Raw genomic sequence first — 8,077 nt, forward strand, 5'->3', positions numbered from 1 at the left:
TTGGCAAGCTATGGTCTATGGGCCAAATCCAGTGCAACACTCTTTCTGTAATACTGGTTTATTGGCACACAGCCATGTTCATCTGTAAGTACAGTCTGTGGTTGCTTTTCCACTACAATGAGAGTTAAGTAATTGCAACAGAAGCCTTATGGTCCACAAAACCTAAAGTATTTACTATCTGGACTTTTACAGAAAAAGTTGGCTGACACCTGCTAAGAACACTAGATTCTCAGAGCAAAAGGCAATCTTAGAGTTCATTTAATCCAGAGGTCTCTATGTAGGAATTCATGGGCAGAACCTGGCACACAGAATTTGAGCTTTTATCAGCTAGCATATTATTTAGCTCTCTTTTAATTGAACTCATTTTAAACATAAGGAGATTTTACATACACTTCCTGACTTCTTTTAGATTATTGAAAGATTTGGGAAACTTGAAACAAGACATATTTAGCAACCATGGACAGGGCTGGGAATGGGTCCCTCTTTCTCACAGGGAGTAGTTCTATTTTTCCACAATCTCTATCTCTCTCTCTTGTCTCTTCTTGAGGCTGAGCCCAGTTGCCATTTGTCATTGCATTTCTACTCTTAAAGTTGAAAGAAATTTTTCAATGCTGATATACCTATCAAAAGAAGTAAAATAAGGGGTGCAAGAGCAGTTCAGTGGTAGAATTCTTGCCTGCCATGCGGGAGACCTGGGTTTGATTCCCAGCCCATATGCTTTCCCCAAAAAACAAACAAGCAAGCAAACAAAAGAAAAAAAAAAACAAAAATTCAACAAATGGTGCTGCAATAACGGGATACTCACACGGAAAAAGAATGAAATGTGACCCCTGCCATACAGTATACAAAAAAAAGAAGAAGAAGTCAAATATTGTTGCATATTTTGTGAAACATAATATAGGAACCATCCCACTGAAAAAGTGAAGGATATTTTTCTGGGTTTAAAGGCAGATGTATGGCACTCTCCGTTCCCCGTATTTGAGGGATTTAAGTTTGTGACCCAATGATCAAAGCTACTGTCCCAATACTTGAGTTGGGGAAACTGAGGCCCAGAGAGGAAACGAGAATTGTTCCAGATGACTCAATAGGCTTGTGGGAGCCCAAGCTTGCTAACTCTTGGTCCCACGCCTCTTCATTATTCAGTGATAGTGGCTCCAGTCCAAACAGTCTTTATCATATCAGAATTAATGCCACCTTTTTAGAAAAAGGGCTTTGTAACTTCCCATTACTGAAATGCAATTCATAGATGACATAACAAACCTACACACATAGTTTGCAGAAAATTAACCAACATATACACATAATTTATAACTATACACATATCCATAAGTACAGTATGAGAAACAGGAAAAAGAGGAGGCATAACAAGGAGCCCAGGCTTGCACCTCTATGCAGAGTCATGTGATTGCTGCAGCAACCAATGCCCACCAACACAAGTGTGCTGTGCTAGTCTGTGCTGACAACTTAAATACTTAACATAAGTATTTAACTTAATGGCATTAAGTATTTAACTTAATGGCACTGCTGTGAGGGTCATATTTTTCCATCTTGTCTTGAACACAGGCGAGTCCAGTTTTCCCTTGGATTACAAGATAGTGTCATGTATGAAAAATCTAGGCTACACTGAAACTGAGAAAAAAAATAACTTGTGTTTATATTTGAAACAGGAATAGATAGAAACGTAAAATGGTACAGCCACTGTGGAAAGCAGTATGACAGTTCTTTAAAACATTAACTATAGAATTACCATATGAACGAGTCATTTTATTCCTAAGCATATACTCAAAGTAAGTGAATACAGGGTCTCAAACAAATACCTGTGCACCAATATTACAATAGTCAAAGGTGAAAACAACCCAAGTGTCCATCAACAGATGAAGGGATAAAAAATTGTGGTATGTCTATACAGTGGGATATTAACCATAAAAAAATGGATGAAATTTTGATAATATGCTAAAACATGAATGAACCTTGAACATATGCTGAGTGAAACAAGCAAGGCACATGAGGACAAATACTGTATGAATCCACTTACATAAATATCTAGATGGGGGCAGATTTGCAGAGATAGAGACAGTAGATAAAGGAATACCAAGGGAGGGGGAGGGAGAAGTTGCTTGGGGGTATAGAGCGTTCATAAACTTTGTAAAATTTTAAATAAAATAAAAACAAAACAGGATTATGTTTGGACTCAGATAATTTTAACAGATCTTTCACCTATCTGAATATCTGGTTGTTCACTGAAATGTTCTGTGGGATGCAGGGCCATTTTTCATAGGGTGGGATAGTCCTGTGTATTACAGGACATCTGGTCCTTGCCCACTAAGTGCCAATAGTGCTACTCTCCCTCTCCCCAATCATTAGGAAAATTAAAGAACACCCCCACAAATTTCCAACACTCCCTTTAGGGTTTACAGCCATTTAAATCCACTGGCCTAGACTTTTCCCGGCTCCATTCCAATTTGTTTGGATGAATCTGTCCAGCTGGAGTGATATCCCAAAGGACAATGGAATATTTTGACCCTCTGGAAGCTATGCCTAATTTCTAGAGATTTGCCCAGCCTGTTTAATATGGAGCATCCTGCAGTGATTACTTGGGAGTGGACTGAGGAGGCAATTCTGAGAAGACCTGAGAATAATATTCCAAATGCCTAAATATATATTCTCAAGCAAAAGCAAACTTCCCAAAGGGAAGCAGCGAGAGTGGGGAATAGAAGGCCAGCACCCAAATCCTTCAGCATACAGAAAAGATGACCCCAAAGAGGATATCAGGGTCCAAGAATTAGATAAAGTAGATCAGATCGGGCCCTGGGCTCTGCAGCAGGAAGAGAGAGAGAAAAAGCTGGGCCTGTGGCCATTGTTATGCAAATAAGATAGGGGAAAAATAACACACCAAAACTCTCTGAGCTCTCTCTTCAACAGTGGCTTAAGAAAGTCCTCCAAGATGTTTTTACCACATGTGCAAGAAATTAAAATTAGGTTTAAACTCATCTGAAGAGCTACTCTGACATTGCCATATGGTGGGAGCAAAGCTGCTTTTTGGATTTAGCAAACATCTTAAACTATTTTTCAAATGATTTAGGTTCAGCAAGACCCAAAATGTATTTTTTTTTTCCTTCAAGTACCTCTTCCCCTTCATTTTAAACCCTAGGGTATTTTGAAGGGAATTTAAGCCACATGTCTCTGATTCATTTACACTGAACTCATCAACATGATGTTTTGCAAGAGTCACTTGATGCCCAGAGACTTTGCGAAATTTTTATTAAATGTATGTACACATACACACATGCATTTATATCTATCTATCTATATAAATACAGATAGATACACATACATATTCACATTTATTTTAAAATTTATTCTCCTGAGAAACTAGGAGCTACACTTTATTAACCAAAGAAACTCCAAAGAAACCAAGTCAGAATACAAATGACACATCCTCCAAGTTTTCAACTTGGCCAAAGGAAGTTCCCTGTTCAAGCCCAAGGCAGGCACAGCTAAGGTTTGTGTGTTAGGACAGCCTAGTCACACAAGGAGGGATGAAGAGGCCCACCAGAACTGTGGGGTCACAAAAAAGCGCAGGATGACTGCTTGAGGACGGTAGGCCAAAAAGAAGCCAACAGAATGTGGACCAGGCTTGCTTTACAAATAAATGCCAACAAAGTGTTTAGAATTGCACTTTTAAGTGCATGCTTTATTGCTTTACATATATATTATATATGTATACCTCTCTGTGTGGTCTCTAAGTGGCATGCATGTGTGTGTATTCTTTTGAAGGGAAATAATTTCAAGGCAGTCTGGGTGGAAACCATGACAGCTTCTGAGTTGATGAGGTGTGAATTACTTCTTCTGACTTGCCTTTCTCTTCCCCAGGGTTAGTAGAGTAGATTCCATCTGCCATTCCTCCCTCTTGTACCTGTGGCAGACATCACTAATCGATATCGGAGCTCTTTTCTCAGTGCCTGGACTACGCCAAAGATGAGTTATAAAGAAAGTGCTTCCAGGAAGCCATTGCTAAGTGGTCAAAGTTGAACAAACAATGTGACTTCTTGTTCATCCCCAGCTGTGGTCTCCTCCAGCCCCTCTTTAAACTCTTGGTATTAAGAGTGACAACAATAACAAGAATGATAGCTTCCATTTACAAAGAACTTACTATGTGGCAGGTACTGTGCTTTGGACTTAATATGATACAAACATTTGTCTAGTCCCAACTATATGTGAAGAATTATTCTATGTACTTCACACTTAATATTTCATCTAATACAACAACACTGAGAAGTTTTTTACAATTGAGAAAACTGAGGCTCAGAGAAGTTAATTTACTTGCTCAAGGTCACACAGTTTGTAGAAAAGCAGACGCAAGATTTGAATTCAAGCGCATAGGTCCTGTTATGATTCACTGGTGTGTTTCAAACTTTCTTACCACCCTCATCGTCATCACCATTATTACCATCATCATCATCATCATCATCATCATCATCATCATCCAGCAGAAAAAATCCTTCTTCAAAAGAAAACAGACAGGGGACATCAACATAGAAAACAGATAAACTCACTAATCTTTTCAGTGCAAATTTAAGGAACTCAAAAATTTAAAACACACCAAACATAAATTCAGGCACTGAGGAAATGAGGCTATTCTGATAAACACAAAACCCTGATATCAGGTATTATCTGTAACATTCGGAGTCTCACCCAACTTCATCCCGTTTTTCCCTGCCCAGTTCCGAGTTCTCATAGTGTCAAGACTCTATACTCAGCATAAAACATTTACTGAGATATGATTCTAGTTATAAGGAACAGAATAATCCCCTTTTCCCAGTTATCTCTACATTTTCACCGTTCTCCCTTCTCAGTTAGACAGAAGTTTCTGCACGGCAGGCCTGGGATCTAGTTTCCTGGTACCCTCCCACCCCATCACGAACCCCCCAGGGCCTGGCAGATGTGGCCCAAACTGAAGAGGGAGGAACCAAGGGCTTAGTCTTGGATAATCTGAAGATCGGGTAGCCAGTAGCACTGAGCAGAGATGTTTACACATTGCAGCAGGTAGGCTGTGGGGTGGGACGTATTCAGGTTGGGGAAGGGAGGGTAGATTCTGGAGTTTGAAACTACACAGATGCTCTTGGCCAATGCCCAGAGCTTCTGGGTCTCCATATGGAATTCTAACACTCACTTTCTTTAATCTTCTGTTAGTTGTCTCTGGCTTTATCTTTGATCAGCAATCTCAATTCTGTTTTCTGTTCCTGATGTGTGAAAAAAAGGCTATGAACAAATAAGTTATTTTCTGGCCCTTCACCAGTTTGTTCTACCAACGCCACTTTGGGTAGCAGGGGATACACAACATGCCCTCATTTTTTGCTTCCGGTGGAAGGCTTTCCTTTATTGTTCCTATGGCGGCTTCCCCCACCCCCTAGAATCTAATGGGGCTAATAGGTAGGGTGGGGTGGGGTGAGCTGAAGTCCACAGGTCCCCAAGAGGCTGGGTCCTACTTCCACAAAGGAAAGCATTTCCTTGGGCGTGCCTTCGAACTGGGTGTCCCTCCCTTCTCCAAGCCTCTCTTCACTTTCTCCTCCAATTTCTATACCTTATGCCCTGGTCTACCACCCAAGATGCCTGGCATGGTACTTGCATTCTCTGACTCAGAGTTCATTTTTTCACACTCCTTCTGCCTCCTGAGTCTAGCTGCCTGCCCACACTAACAACTGATTTTACCATCAGCCGCCTACTCGAGGTTACATTTTCCGGTGCAATTTCCTTCCAATAATCCCTCTCTCCACCAAGAAATCCTCACTATTAGACTTCACACTCTTCTTTTCCCTCCCCCACCCTGTGGGGCCCCCTCACCAGAATTCTCCATTTCCCCTCCCCATAAAGTCTCTAGGTTTCTGAGGAGGATTTCCAACTTCTAAGTGTTTGGGAGAGCTGATGCCTAAGCTAGCAGCTTCTACTGAAGTGGTTTCAGGGCCCAGACATTTTTATATGAATTCAGATGGCTGAAACACCCAGTCACAAAAGGGTTTTATGTACTATTGGCATAGATTTCTTTGCCAACTAAGCTTCAAGAAGTTTATAGGTTTGGTAGAATTACATGGCAAGTCTTAGAAGGTTTTCTTGGGGTTATGTAATCACTGGAAGAAAAAAGAGCGGTGTGGGATGTGTGTGTGTGTGTGTGTGTGTGTGTGTGTGTGTGTGCGCGCGCGCGCACGCGTTTCCCATTGCTTTGCTTTTCTACTTTAAGAAAATTTCTAAAATCTTAGTAGAAAGGAATGTGTGAAAGACACAAGTGTAAAAGCTCCAGGGCCTCTTGGATGAGTGCTGAGGAGTAAAAGGCCAAAACGTATTCAGCACAATTGTCTCCATTCAGGCACTGACAAGATGGAACAAGTCTTTCAATATTTCTGGGGATTTTGCAGAGCCATCTGTTGAATCATTCTTTCTCCTTAACTTCTTCATAACACACATTTCTCATGGCATTAATGAATTAATTGTGTAAATATGTGTTTAATGGCTGTCTTCTTGCAAAAATACAAGCTCCATGAAGGTAAGATGCTTTCTTTTGAGTTTAAAGCATTGAAGAGTTCAGACTCTTCTCAGTCTAGTAGAGTGTTTGACATGCAGTAGGAACTCACTGTATACTTGCTAAGGAGTGAAATCTAGGTTTAGAATTGGGTCCCTAATATCTAGCATACTTGGTACATAGGCAGAGCCCAATAGATATTTGTGAGATGAATGAATGATGGCTAATCCCAGGTCAAATTTCACATTTATCCTTTGAGAGATTTTGGATTGTATCCTGGACATTGTGAATGTCATGCTAATGAAACTCTGGAGTTTGTTTTATTCCCCTGAAGAGGATTCTTTTTTATCGGTTTGGTTGGTTGGTTTCAAACCCCACCTCCTGGGTGTCCCTCACCAGAATTTCCCATTTCTCTTTCCCATGACGTGGGGAATTTGGACTTCAAGTTCTGTCTCCCTTTTGGTAGGCAACATCTCAAAGTTAATTTCATTTCTTTTAGCCTTTGCTAGGCTGCTTGGCTTCTGCCCCATGCATTTGTGGTTCTAGGGATTTGGGCAGAGTTTATGTATAAAATTTGGGCATGCCCTCCCTGGCTCTTTCTTTTATGAGAGTTCCTTCTCACTTTCCAGTGGCTGTGGTTACCCCAAACTCAGCCCTTTGGGTCATCAAACCACAAGACTGGGTTTTCTAAAAGGGATTTTTAACTTCTCAGGATGGTATGGACTATGGCCTGCCTTCAGGCTAGAAGCAAAAAAATAGGAAGTTCATCTAGTGCAGTTTCTTTCTTTCAGTATTAACTCTCCCAGCATCTTCCTGCTTTTGGTTACTCTCCAGTGCCCTCAGGTACTTCTTTTTTAATATTTATATTAAAAATACATATTTTATATATTTTATAATTTTTAATATTTATAGTTGCTATCACAGGTTAGACAGAGCTATCGCTCTATCTATTCTTCTATCTATCATTATCTCTATTTATCATCAATATTTCTATGTGGGTTGACTAGAATAACCCCCAAATTCATGTCCACCCAGAACCTGTGACAATACCCATATCTATAAATAAGACCTTTACAGTTGTAATTAACTTAAGGCAAAGTCACTGTAGATTAGAGTGGGCTAAATCCAATATGATTAGTGTCCTTTCATAAGAAGAGGGAAATCTGTATGCCAAGATGAAGACACACAGGAAAAGATGACCAGGGACAACTGGAAAAAGTAGAGCAACGTGCTGACAAGCCAAGGGAGACCAAGGAATGCCTAGAGTCACCAGAAGCCAGAAGAGGCAGGGAAGCCTCTTTCTCTAGAGACTTCACAGAGAGCGTGGCCCTGCTGACACCTTGATTTTGGATCTCTGACCTCCAGGACCACGAGAAAACAAATTTCTGTTGTTTGAGGTCACCATGTTGGTGTTACTATTTTCAGTAGTCCTAGGAAATGAATACATTATCTGTATTTCTTTATTGGCATTCTTGGTTGCAAACTTCAGAATTAACTCTACCTGGTTTAAGCAGACTATAAATGTGTTAAAAGATTTTAGGTAACTCACAGAATACCAAG

The sequence above is a fragment of the Tamandua tetradactyla genome, chromosome 5 (assembly GCF_023851605.1).
Source record: "Tamandua tetradactyla isolate mTamTet1 chromosome 5, mTamTet1.pri, whole genome shotgun sequence".
NCBI classification, from domain to species: domain Eukaryota; kingdom Metazoa; phylum Chordata; class Mammalia; order Pilosa; family Myrmecophagidae; genus Tamandua; species Tamandua tetradactyla.